This window comes from Zea mays, chromosome 9 (assembly GCF_902167145.1).
Source record: "Zea mays cultivar B73 chromosome 9, Zm-B73-REFERENCE-NAM-5.0, whole genome shotgun sequence".
Classification (NCBI taxonomy): Eukaryota; Viridiplantae; Streptophyta; class Magnoliopsida; order Poales; family Poaceae; genus Zea; species Zea mays.
This window is the reverse complement of record NC_050104.1, coordinates 108,178,961-108,192,089: the sequence shown is the minus strand read 5'-3', so window position 1 is coordinate 108,192,089 and position 13,129 is coordinate 108,178,961. Positions and strand designations below refer to the sequence as shown.

General features: G+C 41.7%; 1 pseudogene; it reads left to right on the top strand.

Moving 5' to 3' along the window:
* LOC103640152 (lysosomal Pro-X carboxypeptidase-like) overlaps positions 1-11,410 on the top strand; it is an 82,331-nt pseudogene extending 70,921 nt beyond the window's left edge.
* Positions 11,411-13,129: the final 1,719 nt, after the last annotated feature.

Below are 13,129 nucleotides of genomic sequence, written 5' to 3'. Positions count from 1 at the left end.
AAACCTAATTTAGGAATTCGATTTGCGCATTTATAATTAGTCACCAATATGATTAACCTTAACTGAAATATTATTTATTAATAATTATTTAGTTTAATCACGTTGTTTAATTATTAGTTTCGCATGTCGGTCCGCGCGTGCCGCGGTGCTGTTTCGCGCACGTCGTCGCGTGTCGTTCGCGAGTATTGCGCGTGTTGTTTGCACGCGTTGTCGTGTGCCGTTCGCGCGTATCGCGCGTTGTCCGCGCACTGAGTCGTTTGTGTCCGCGCGTTGCGCACATCGTGTTTGCACGTCGTGCGTCGTTAATTCGTCTCGCTTAGAATCGCTCATATTCATTAAGTTACTTGCTTAACTGTCAACTATTAAAATAGTAAGTTAGCCAAAACTAAGTAGTAGTATTAATTCACATTTGATTAATATCAATTAATATAATTATGTTGAATTGGATGTTCTAATTAGTACTTGTTTAATGTAAATGTGCTAACCTCTCGACCATAGCTTCGTCTATCATGGTTCTTTTTCTTGCGTAACCGTAGAAGCGCTCTCTATTTTTTTATTGCTCGCTTTTATAACATTTTATCTTGTATGATGTAATGTTCTTATGCATATGTATATGTTTGTTTGCTTGTGTCTGTTCGTCTTCGCTTCGCGTTGCGATTAGATCGCGATTTGTTTCTGAGCTTCGAGGAATCGACGGACAAGCTTCGGCGACCAAATGACCCAGCTCTTCGAGTTCTACGAAGCTGAAGACCCTGAGCATCTGTTTGGTGAAGGCAAGTGTCCTCTGACCTATTATGTCTCATTTACTTTATAATTCATCAACCCGCATACCATGATCAACCTAAGGATTGACTAGCTTTGTATTTACCTTGTCCTTGATTACCTTTTGGGTTATTATTGTTTAGCTTTATGCTATTGCTCAACTCTAATCAATGAACATGATGAGATTTATCAATGATACGCTGTTTTCCCCTCTTTTATTATGATGTTATACTTGTGGTCTTCAAGGGGGCTCGAGCGGTTTCTCGAGTGCCTCTCCGTAAGGACCTGTTCATTGGATGACCGCCCGGGAAAACAGTGCAACCATGAGGGTGGAATGGGATGCCCTTAGCTGAATAATTAGAGGAACTGGGGTGTAGTTCGCTTCGCCGTCGTGCCGTTAATGGGGCTCGGTGTATGCGGCTCGCTCTGCCAAGGTTGGTTCGCCCCTTGGGGAGGAGTGCGGTGCATTTAGGAAACCTAACGGGCGGCTATAGCCCCAGGGAATCTTTGTAAAGGCTACGTAGTGAGACCCTGCCTATTCACCTTGGTAGTGTTTAAGGGTTTGATCGGCCCGAGGCAAGAGGGAATCACGACTTGTGGGTAAAGTGCGCAACTTCTGCAGAGTGTTATGAAACTGATATATCAGCCGTGCTCGCGGTTATGAGCGGCCAAGGGAGCTCCGTTGATTAGTGATACTTGATCAGAGATGTTCGGATTACAGGTGGCAATGAGATTGATGGTTCTTGGTATCGACTCTGGTAATGGTAAGTGGTACTCTTTCCGTTTGGAAAGGAGTACGTTTGGGTTAATAACGTGGGTTAAATCTAAAACTTGGCTTTCTCTACTAGTAATAATAATCTGACCAACTAAAAGCAACTACTTGACTTACCCCCCACATAAAGCTAGTCCACTACAGCCAAACGGGACATTTGCTGAGTACGTTGATGTGTACTCACCCTTGCTTTCACAAAACACCAGGTTGCCTTTGGTGCAATCTATGCTCAGGTAAAGAAGAAGGAGAACGACGTCGAGGTGGATCTCCAGGAGTTCTAGGATGTCGACGAGTTCGAGGATTAGGCTAGCGACCTCCCCCAGTCAGCTGTCTGTGGTGGGTTGTTTACGTTGGCTACGTTTCGATTCTGTGTACTTTGATTTATATTATGTAAATGGCTCTAGTCTGTAATATTATTACTTACTCTTTATTGTAATTCGAAGCATTGTGCTATGATGAGTCATTTATGTAATCGCTGTGTACGTGAATAACTGATCCTGGCACGTACATGGTTCACATTCGGTTTACCTTCTAAAACCGGGTGTGACATGATCTTAACATGAACATTAAATAATAGAACAGATAATAAAAAGTATAACAATGAGTGATGAATATCTCTATACCCAAATCCACATAAAGCAATAGCATGAACTACCCAAAACTTTAGTAGTAAAACCAGTGGGGAAACAAGGTATAAAGATAGTCAAATCTAGGGTATCCTATTGGGTCCCATCAAAATTAACCTATGCAGATCATTATGAATAATAAGAACATGAATGGGTAAAAGAGGTGATCAAGGGCACAACTTGCCTGGCACTTGAGATTCCAGTTACCAGGGTAATTCTTCAGATCCTCGAAACCTCGCGCTAGTCATAGCAATACAAACATACATGGTATAGATTAACATCACACCAAACATAAGTACAAACTGAATAATAATGATCTACGCGAAGCTACGAGATCGCGGGTTCGAGAATTACTAAGATCGAAGTTACGGTTAAGAGGTATAGTTTACGGAAGACCCACGTGATTAAGTAATTAAAACTAGGTCTTATGTTTATTTTATAAATCAAGAGAAAATAACTTAAAGTAGTAATTAATTCAACTTTAACCTAAGTTATAAATTAACCATAGGTCATATTTCAGTAGTTTATAAGCAGTTTAACCAAACTAACCAACATCAGTTAAATACAGGTATAATACATGGTATAATAGATGTTTTTATTGTATAGTAAATATTTATACGAGACTAACGCAACTGGAGCGGATCAAATTGGAGTCATAGATTTTAAGTTATGAATTTCTAAATCTTTTATGTGTTTCGTACAAGATTAAATATGATATAAATTTTTTAACGTGACTTTCATGTCAAAACAGTGACACAATTTGATAAACAATAGTATTATAAAATTATAGGAACTAGAATGAACTCATTTGGACTTAATATGAATCTTATATGAATTAAACAAGTCCTAGTATTTATTGTTACATTGAAAATTCACTTCCTATTTACTTTTCTGGATTTTTTTTTCTAATTCCTGGACAGCGCATCAAATACCAGAGAAGGTAGGGTTTCAGCCGCAAAATGAACCTAGACACAATCTACACCTCCCCTAGGACGGCGGGTTGGTTTAGATAAATTTCAGGGACTCTTTAGAAAAGTGACTCGGCAAAGGGGTATTGGCGAATCATGGTCGTTGGATCATAATCGAGGGCCCGGATTAGATCACGAATCGTTACGCGTTGAAACGATCCCAACCGTTGGATTTTGGATCTACGGATTAGTTTTTTAAATGACCGAACTCCAATCCTGTGCGTATGATTTGGCATCAACGGTTGTGCGCCAATCCGATCTAGTTGCTATAGTCGCCTAGTATCCACCGTACAGGGACAGATCAACAGTCAAGACGCCTTCTTCTTCCCCTCAGCTCTCTCTCTCTCTTCTAATTCTTTCCTCTGCTAATCCGCCGCGGCCGAGTGCCATGGACGAGGCAGCGAGCTGTCCCGAGCTCGCCATTCGAGCCCAGATTAGACGGCGCATCTCCATCTTCTACCTCACACCGACACCCGATGATCCACCACGAGGTCCGGCTCTTGATGTCTATGCCTAACGGCAGCCGCGGCGCAGTGCGGATACACGGTGACGAATAACGTCAACAAGGAATTTCCAGAGCTCAGATGATCCACGCGCCAAATCTAGCTAGCCCTAAGTATAGCAGAGGACAAGATGGAAGTAATAAGGGTGCATACTGGCTATTGAAGCAACGGGGACACCCACGGCCGTGCCGACTCGCGACGGCGCTCCTTCGAGGCGAGTCCCGACGCCCCAACTTGATGCCGCAAAGGACGCCGCCTACGGTACGGGGAGCGCCGCAGCCGCCACGCGCGTCCAGAGCCCGGAAGACTCCTCCCCGCGGTCGCCCAGACCACCGTGCACAGCTCAGTTCTTTTCTCTCTCTCTTTCTTCGTTCTCACCTCAGAAATGGTGGCTGGCAGATCCCTTTCTCCCTGCACGGCTTTGGTTCCGGAGGGCCAATGGGGGCGGTAGGCTTATATGCACATGGGGCGAGGGGTAGCATGAGAATCGGAGGTTCCAACGACCCGCCGAAATCGCGGCTCGATCCGCGAGCTTCGGTGTTCGTTTCAATCGGAGAAGAAGATCAGGCAAGTGGGACCCGTCTGCAGTGGCCCAAGCATGCAACACGGAGGAGAAAACGGCTGGCGCGTGCGTAGATACTGGATGGAGCCGCCGACTTGTGGGCTCCGCGCCACAGTGAGCAGGGCCGAGCGCGCTGGTGGGCTGGTTAGTGGCCGTGTTGGGCCGGCTAAAGGTAATTCGGCCCGGCACTAGGTTTTCTGTTTTCTCTCTTTTTTTTATTTCCTTTTCTAATTTCACATTAGATTCCAATTGAAATTTTGAATTAAATTCACATATAGTTTAAACTTAAAGTATATTTAAGTGTCAAATAAAAACTCCAACATGTTATACATGGTCTATTTTATTTTATATATCAAATATTTATTTAGTCTGTGTTGCAAATACAAAATACCCACTCATATTGTTTTCCTTCTTTGTAGAAAAATAGTATTTTGCTTGTGAAATAGGAAGTAAAGGTTACTTCCAAATTTATTATTCATGTAAATAAAGGCTTATGATGCATCATTTGATGATATGCATAATTATTTAGTTGAATAGGAATCTTTTCTATTACTTCTTTTCTAAAATATTTCTTGGTTTCCACAATGGAGTTCTCAAATTTCCACACTCATATGTAATTTGAGATATCTGAATTTACTATTTCATTACCTCATTTTTTATTTTTATTTTTTATACACATTTTGGGCATTACATAGCATGCGCGATATAATGGGTCGGCCTGGATTGCCATTCGGTGGTAAAACCATTGTCTTCGGTGGGGATTTCAGACAAGTCTTGCCTGTTGTTCGTAAAGGTTCAAGGGCTCAAGTAGTCGCTTCTTCTCTACGGATGTCTTACCTATGGGAGTCCATGTCCCACTTAAAGCTTGTTAGCAATATGAGGGCAAAAAACAACCCTTGGTTTGCAGAGTTTTTGCTACGCATAGATGGTGGAACTGAGGTCACGAATAGAGATGGTGACATCCGTCTTCCTGGCGAGGTATGTGTGCCTTATAGTGGGAGTGACAGTGATCTTGACAATCTAATAGACTACGTGTTCCCAAATCTCAATGAAAATATATCAGATTCCACCTACATTACTTCACGAGTGGTACTATCAACGCGAAACGATTGGGTGGATATGATAAATGTTAAGATGATCGATCGTTTTCAAGGTGCACATACGGTGTACCATAGTTTCGATAGCGCCATGGATGATCCCCATAACTATTACCCACCTGAGTTCCTAAACACACTAACGCCTAATGGGCTGCCCCCGCATGTTTTGAAGCTCAAGATTGGATGCCCTATTATATTGCTTCGGAATATAGACCCTGCGAATGGACTTTGCAACGGTACCAGGCTGGTGGTTCGTGGTTTCCAAAGAAATAGCATTGACGCAGAAATTGTACTGGGTCAGCATGCTGAAAAACGGATTTTCCTGCCACGTATACCTCTTTGTCCCTCTGATGATGAGATGTTCCCTTTCTAGTTCAAAAGGAAGCAGTTTCCTATACGTCTTAGTTTTGCAATGACTGTTAACAAAGCACAGGGTCAGACTATTCCCAATGTTGGTGTGTACTTGCCCGAATCAGTGTTCTCTCATGGCCAATTATATGTTGCTCTATCTAGAGCGACAGCCCGATCGAACATAAAGATCCTTGTCATCCCAGCCGTCGATGGAAATAAGAGGTCGAGGAAGGGTGTACGAAAGAACCCCACAGTAGATTGTGGGACATACACCAAGAACATCGTCTACAAGGAGGTCCTAACAAACTAGCGGAAATCTTCACAAACAACAGAAGAGTGATTTACACAAACAATAACACAACCCAGACCCACAGTAAGTCTGTTAAAACTCAATTGTTTTTTTTTGACATGTGCAAGTAATTTATTTGTTCAGATATTTAATGATTTGAGTTTCTGTTTCAGTTAGAGATTTCTAGCATGGCTGACACAAGTAACCATGGATCCCTTATTGATGAATGGTTGCCGACACTACACCAAGCCCAAAGAACTCTCATGTCATGCTGAATGAAAAATTCAGCTCTCGCTCAATATCTGGTCTTTTTAGTGAACATGGAACCAATAAGCCCCATGATCAATCTGAAAAAGCAGAGAAGTTGTGAATTCTGCTTTTCTTTACAGTAAAATGGTATGTGATATTTCCTTAATTGATTTCTTGTGCTCTCAAGATTTATTTGTTACACTGTTATCCAATGTTGAAATAACTCATAATTAGAGCAAGCACTTAAGACTTTCATACTGCAATTTTCAGATATGAATTTGGTACACTATGGAAGAAATTAATTGGTTATGATTTATTTTGTTTAATTGTTATTCACAGTGATTTGATATATGGAAACATTTGCACGATTTTGTCTACGTTTGCATACACCTATTATATTCATACTTCTCACTAACGATGATGAAAATTTGGTCTTCCACCTTTTCCTTTCTAATATTTCTGTCTATAGGGGATATAACAGCTTTAAGCACAATGAGAAATGAGTCCATCATTAGTGAGATCCAAGCCCAGCTAAAGCACAAGAATGTCACAGTGGATGTCAAAGCAAATTCAGACCCTCATGTAAGTTTCTTCTAAATTTGTTCATGTCTTATTCAAGCCTTATTATGTTAAGGTTCTTGTTTAACTGCCTGGAATTAAATAAATTGTTCTATGCATATGATTGATTTTAGATTAGTCCTATTCAGCTCTCAACTACAGTCACAGTCGAGGAACTTGGTTTACCAGGCTTGAAAAACATAATGGCCATTTCTTATCCACATCAAGCATTTGGGAGGGTATGCTTCTTCACCTTTTCTAGATTGGTTGAATATCTATTTCATTATTTTTACTAATTTATCTACATTGTGGTTGTAGTTTGGAATCCAGTACTTGCGTAATTATGTTGGTATCAATGCCAGTTCTTCTATGAACACAAAACCTTCGGTTAACCTTCATACTCGCTCAAGGTTAACAAGCCCACATCTAGACCACCAGCAAATTGTGAAATTGATGTTTAACGCTACTTCATTATAGGGTAAGAACTACTCTCATTTTCACAAGTTTCTGATTTTTTCATTATCATGAGATTACAAAAATCAATGCCTCCTATGCCATGCAATCCCAAACGTGAGGAGTGATACTCGCTCCAGTCTGAACTGAACCCTAAAGATGCTGGGCATCATCATGAAGTTGAATTCGTTCCTTATTCAGCTTCCTCGGAGAATAGTCCATTTCAAAACATCCAACACAAGCCACTTGATTCTGGTGGTTCGCCCTTTCCAACTAATGTGCACCTTTTTATTTTTGTAAAAGTAAAATAGAACATAGCATGTATATACATGAAGTTCGTGGGATGATTTTATAGATAAAGCTGACAAGCTGAATGATTTGTGTCACTGATTGTTCCATTTTCATGACACCTTGCACCAAACTGGCTTCATTATTGTGTCTTTTGGTTGTTGGTTTATTACATGTTTGATTGTATTTTATTAACGCAGGTTGCTGAAAATCTGGCTCATCTTATGTACAGTGTCCTAATGACTGGATACATGTTTAGGAGTGCACAACACCATCTAGAATTGCAACAGAGTTTGGAGCAGATTTCTCTTCCTGAACCAAACGAAGAGAAGGTAGTTGTCCACCTTTGTTGCGGTATATGTGTAATTGCCAATAGGCATATATGATTGAATGATTTCCATGCTGAAACCTGATCTTTTGTGACTGCAATGTACATGGGCCCTACAAGCGCATGGGTGGTCCTCAAACTTGCCTCACAATACAATTTAGGCCACTAAACTATTAAAAATGTTGGCTATAGGAGAAATGGGATAATGGTACAGAGAGCTTGGCAAATGTGAGTCACCTGGAAGATTTTGTAATTGTGTGGAATATTAGTTCTTTGTAATTTTATACTGATCTGCTATGCCTTCTGTTTCAATTTGAATTTTGTAGGTATGGGCTATTTTGGACATGCACCACCCTGATTTTCGTTGCTGCATCTATTTGCCACTTTTGTCACCTACCTATCTCACAAATGGCACAAGAAGGAATGGAACTATGATATCAACTTGGTTACCTGGTGTGCTAGCTTATTCTATGGCTACGTAATGTTTGTTCCTCTTCTTTTATATGAAATTCTCAAGTACTTATCAGCTCTTGCTGGTCTAGTGAATTGTGGTGCTTGTATGAATACTCTATGTTCATCTTCATTCCAGTATCGGTAAGGTTCTTACTAAAATGCATAAATACTTAGGCATTGCAATTCAATTAGTTTACAATTTTGTGCTGTTATGGCCTATTCTTAAAGTTGCTTGAAATTTGGTCTTATCTGTCAGAAGTGTTCACTGTATTCTAACTCTTGTAAAGTGATTAGCAAGCTTGAGTTTGAAGAATTTACACTGCTTTTGTAATGAAAAAGATGAAACTAATTATTTCCAAGGGGCATTACTACAACTATTTACCAATGTAATTTATAACTACCATATATAGTGAAAAGGGTACCCAGCAAACAAATTATATTGGTAAAACTGTGTAATATGTTAGCAGGCTTCATGTTGAATCTATTGGTACCGGGTTCATATGGTCAAATACTTTTCTATGGATTAATTATCAAAATGGAAAATGTTTTACTGGAATGGACTCTAGGATGGCTGATATTTAGAATTTGAGGGACTATTTGTACTTCCATATAAGTTATATTTGTTATCTATCTGTCTGCCCACCCAGATGTTCTTAGTTTGGATTGCCTCTTGCTGTTGGCAACTTTGGAAGCTGAGCTCATGTGACTTGTGCGAAATCGCTAGAAATTATGTCTACCAATCCAGTTTCTCTCATAGGCTCAAGGTATGGGTCGTTTGGTGTGGGTCATGGATGAATTCTCTCTCTCTCTGTGTGTATGTGTGTCTATTTTGTTTACTGAGCATCTAACACCGATCATTTTACTGGATTGGGAGAAACTACTATAGAAGGGGTCCGGAGGGCAATGACATCCACTAGACAAATGTTCCTCACACCAGGTTGAGTTTCGACACACCGTATATACTTACCTCCATATTTAAATGGTGTATCTCTATGTGATGTGCTTGATGTATCTTTTTATGACCCATCTTATACTTATCCTGGATTACAGATCCGGAAAGAACAAATGGAGTTGATACATTTTGGAAATGTTAAAGTAGCCGGAGAAGAAATTGACAGGTGAAGTGTAGGGGAATTGTCATGGTGTGGCAGTAGAGGTCTAGAAGTGGCGGTAAGAGAGATTGATACTAATGATTTGTTTATTGTAGACTATTTGCATTAGCTTTTATTGTACGGATCAATAATGTTATGTTTTATTTATGTACATGTTTGAGATATGCTACCAAATAGCTCTAGCAATAAAAAAGACTACTTATATTTTGGTTGTACGTGTTTCAATAATTATCCCATCCAAATATGGTATAACTATGTGATACATGGAAACCGTAGCAACGCACGAGCATTTAACTAGTGATAGATGAATTTGCTTGCAGTGTTGGCTTGCTGGTTCAGTACCCGCACGTCCTCCGCGCCGATAATCCTGCAGTTGGACCACATCACACCGTGGAGCAGCTTCTACGACGCCGTCTCGCAGGACTTTAAGGTAAACAAACTGCCCTTTTCCCTCCCCCTCCTTGTTCGGACCGACGTTGGCTGTGTAGCGCTTGCGGACCAATGTTTATTTGCAGTCGGAGAGCATGAACTGCTTCAGTGTCATCAAGGCGACCTGGGGCTGGGATGCCCTGGACGAGAGGGCGGCCAGCGACGGAGGGCTCCTGGACCTCAGCAAGCTTTTCAGGGCCTGCAAGTAAGCTCGTCATCGTCATTCGTCAAGCAAGCCGAATCTAATTACTGGTTCTAGTCCATGGCTGCAAGTCTTCATTAATGTATTGCTTGCGTCGCGTTGAAGCACAGCTGAAATTATTATTGTTTTTTCTTCGCTGGAATTTCAGGACACTGAAGTACGCTTACTCGATCAGGAACTGGCTGTGGACGGCGTTCGCTTACACCGCCATGGTGGACTACCCGACCCCGGCCAACTTCCTGCAGAATCTGCCTGCCTACCCGGTCAAGGAGGTTGTCGTCCGTTTCTACCCAATATTTCAACCAAACCAGCCACAGCAGCAGCAAGTGTTAAGGAGAAGTTCATCTGCAGATGTGCAAGATCATCGACGGGTTCCCCGCGGGCGCAGACGTGCTGGACAAGGCGTTCGCGGCGGCGAGCTTGTACTACAACTACACAGGAGACCAGACCTGCACGGCCTCGATGGCTGGCAGTGGCAGGTGAGATCTGAGAGACGATTGACGAGTGTGATACCATGTTCGTGAATGCTCGTGTACGTGCGCATGCAGGCTTGCACGGAGATGGTCATGCGGCCCCATGACGGTCTCCAACGAGAGCATGTTCCCGCCGTCCACCTTCAGCTATGAAGAAAGGTCCGATGAGTGTTTCCAGAGCTGGGGGGGGGGGGGGGGGGGGGGGGGGGGGGGGGGGGGTTCGGCCTCGACCACACTGGGTCACCACTGAATACGGTGGACATGTAGGTGTGCTGTTACAGAATTTCATCCGGTTTTGCAGAAATCAACCACAAGATCAAACGTTCGTCGATCTGGTGCTTCATTGCACAATTTTCCTGCAGAAAATTGAGAAGGTGCTCAAGAGGTTTGGGAGCAACATCATCTTCTCCAATGGAATGCGGGACCCGTGGAGTCGAGGCGGGTAAGTCGTCTATCTGATCATTTCTCTCTTTTTTCTTTTTGGCCCGTCATTGATCAGCGTAGTTTTAAGTATCTTTCTGATACGTACATAGCGCTGGAGTATCTGTAATTCCTTCGCCTTGTGCTGCAACCAGGGTGCTCAAGAACATCTAACCCAGTATCATCGCCCTTGTCACAGAGAAAGGCGAGCAACAAATTGCAGAAAAGAAAGAAGAAATAACTGTAATGAATAGCAAGGGGATTTTAACCCCTCAAATCCCCTCCGGTATTCGGTATTCTAGCTCCCAAACAAGCCGACTGTCGTAGCGAAATTATTTCCCAATTCACTTACTGGCAGTTATTTGTCACGGTGATCAGGTGCTCACCATTTAGACTTGAGATCATCAACAGAGGGCGATCCAGACTGGGTTATAGAACAGAGGAGACAAGAAGTTGACATCATTCAGGGATGGATTGATGAGTATCATCAGGACATGGCGGAAGCGTCTTCCTGACTAGGCGCCGCCGCCATTGCTGGTACCGTCAGGGAAAAGAAGTATTTGGATCCACGGGATTTAAGGAATCACTCTATCCAAATTAAGGTGGTGCGTCATGGATTCATTCCTCAAATTTGATGGGATGACCTCATTCCTCATATTAGTACTAACTAAATAACTATGAGGAATGAGGTGGTGATGGATCAGCCCATTCTATTCCACAAACCAAACAAAAATATTGAGAAGTGAGAAGATGATAGACTAGGTCATTCCTCAAACCAAACACCCCATAAGTTACGCACTAAGCATAGGCAAACAATGCTTTCTTTTCTACTCACAAGGGTCTCCGTCGTCAAGGTGATGCTCTTTCTCCGATTCTCTTTAATATAGTTGTGGATATGTTGGCAATTCTATTTTTAAGAGCAAAGGAAAATAACCAATTCATGGGTGTGATTCCTCATCTAGTGGATGTTGGACTTTCTATCCTCTGCGGATGATACCGTTGTTTTCTGGATCATAGCTTGGATCAAGCGCGAAATCTGAAACTTTTCCTAACCGCTTTTGAGCTGATGTCAGGTTTGAAAATCAACTTTCACAAAAGTGAGCTTTTTTTGCTATGGGTTAGCTAAGGATTATGAAATGGATTATTCTTGTTTTTTTGATTGTGGGGTCGGTTCTTTTCCTCTCAAATACCTTGGAATTCTTATGACCCATCGCAGGTTACGAAATAGTGAGTGGCATTGTGTCATTGATAGATTCGAAAAATGATTAACTACGTGGAAAAGTTCTTTTCAGGGGGACGTATTGGCTCAGACTCTGGAGATTATTGCAGAAACAAGAAGCTCACCAAGAGATTCATGTGGTATGTCAATCCTTAGAGAGGGTGGCAATGAAGATTTTTGCAAAATATGGATGGAGGTCTAATGCCAGATTAAAGGACGCTTGATTCGAGGACAAGTTCCATTTAAGAATGTTCTTTTTTTAATGATGCATGTTTTTTTAATTTTTAAACTTTAATGTCGTATGTAGACAACTACAAAAGGCTCGAACATTTTTTTGTTTCTGTCACACCCGTTTCTAAGGGGCAGAGCCGGGTGCATAGCATATGTGTGCCAGGATCTATTTTCACACATATGTTGACGTCACAAGTGTAATATATCAAAAGAACAATGCATGAAAGCGTAAATAATGATTATATTAACATATTACACTTCGAACAAACATAATGTCTTGACCTTTATTCATCAAAGTACAGCGAAACAAGGACATCCATCCACAGGAAGATGACAGGGGGTATCACTAGACTAGCATCCATGGAGTTCAGCATCATATCTTCATCTGCAACTTCTGATCAAAATTAAGCAAGGGTGAGCTCACTTATGGTCGGGGCTCAGCAAGTGGGGGAAAAACTAATGCAAGTCTAACAAGGTGAGGCTGAGGTTGAGCAGTAAGCATTTTAGTTGGTCAACATTTTATTAACAACACCTGTCTTACTAATAAGTGTGAATCCCAAGTATTCCCATTAAACAAAGGTATAAGAGTATATCAAAAACACTTAAGTGAAACCACTTAAGCAAACCATTGGCAGATCATCGGATCTCGATTTATTTCCATCTTCAAGTTCAATTATCATGTGAGGAGTCCAGGCTGCTCATAACCGTGAGCACGGCTGATATATCAGTTTTACACTCTGCAGAGGTGGCGCATCTTTACCCATGAGTCGTGATTCCCTTCTAG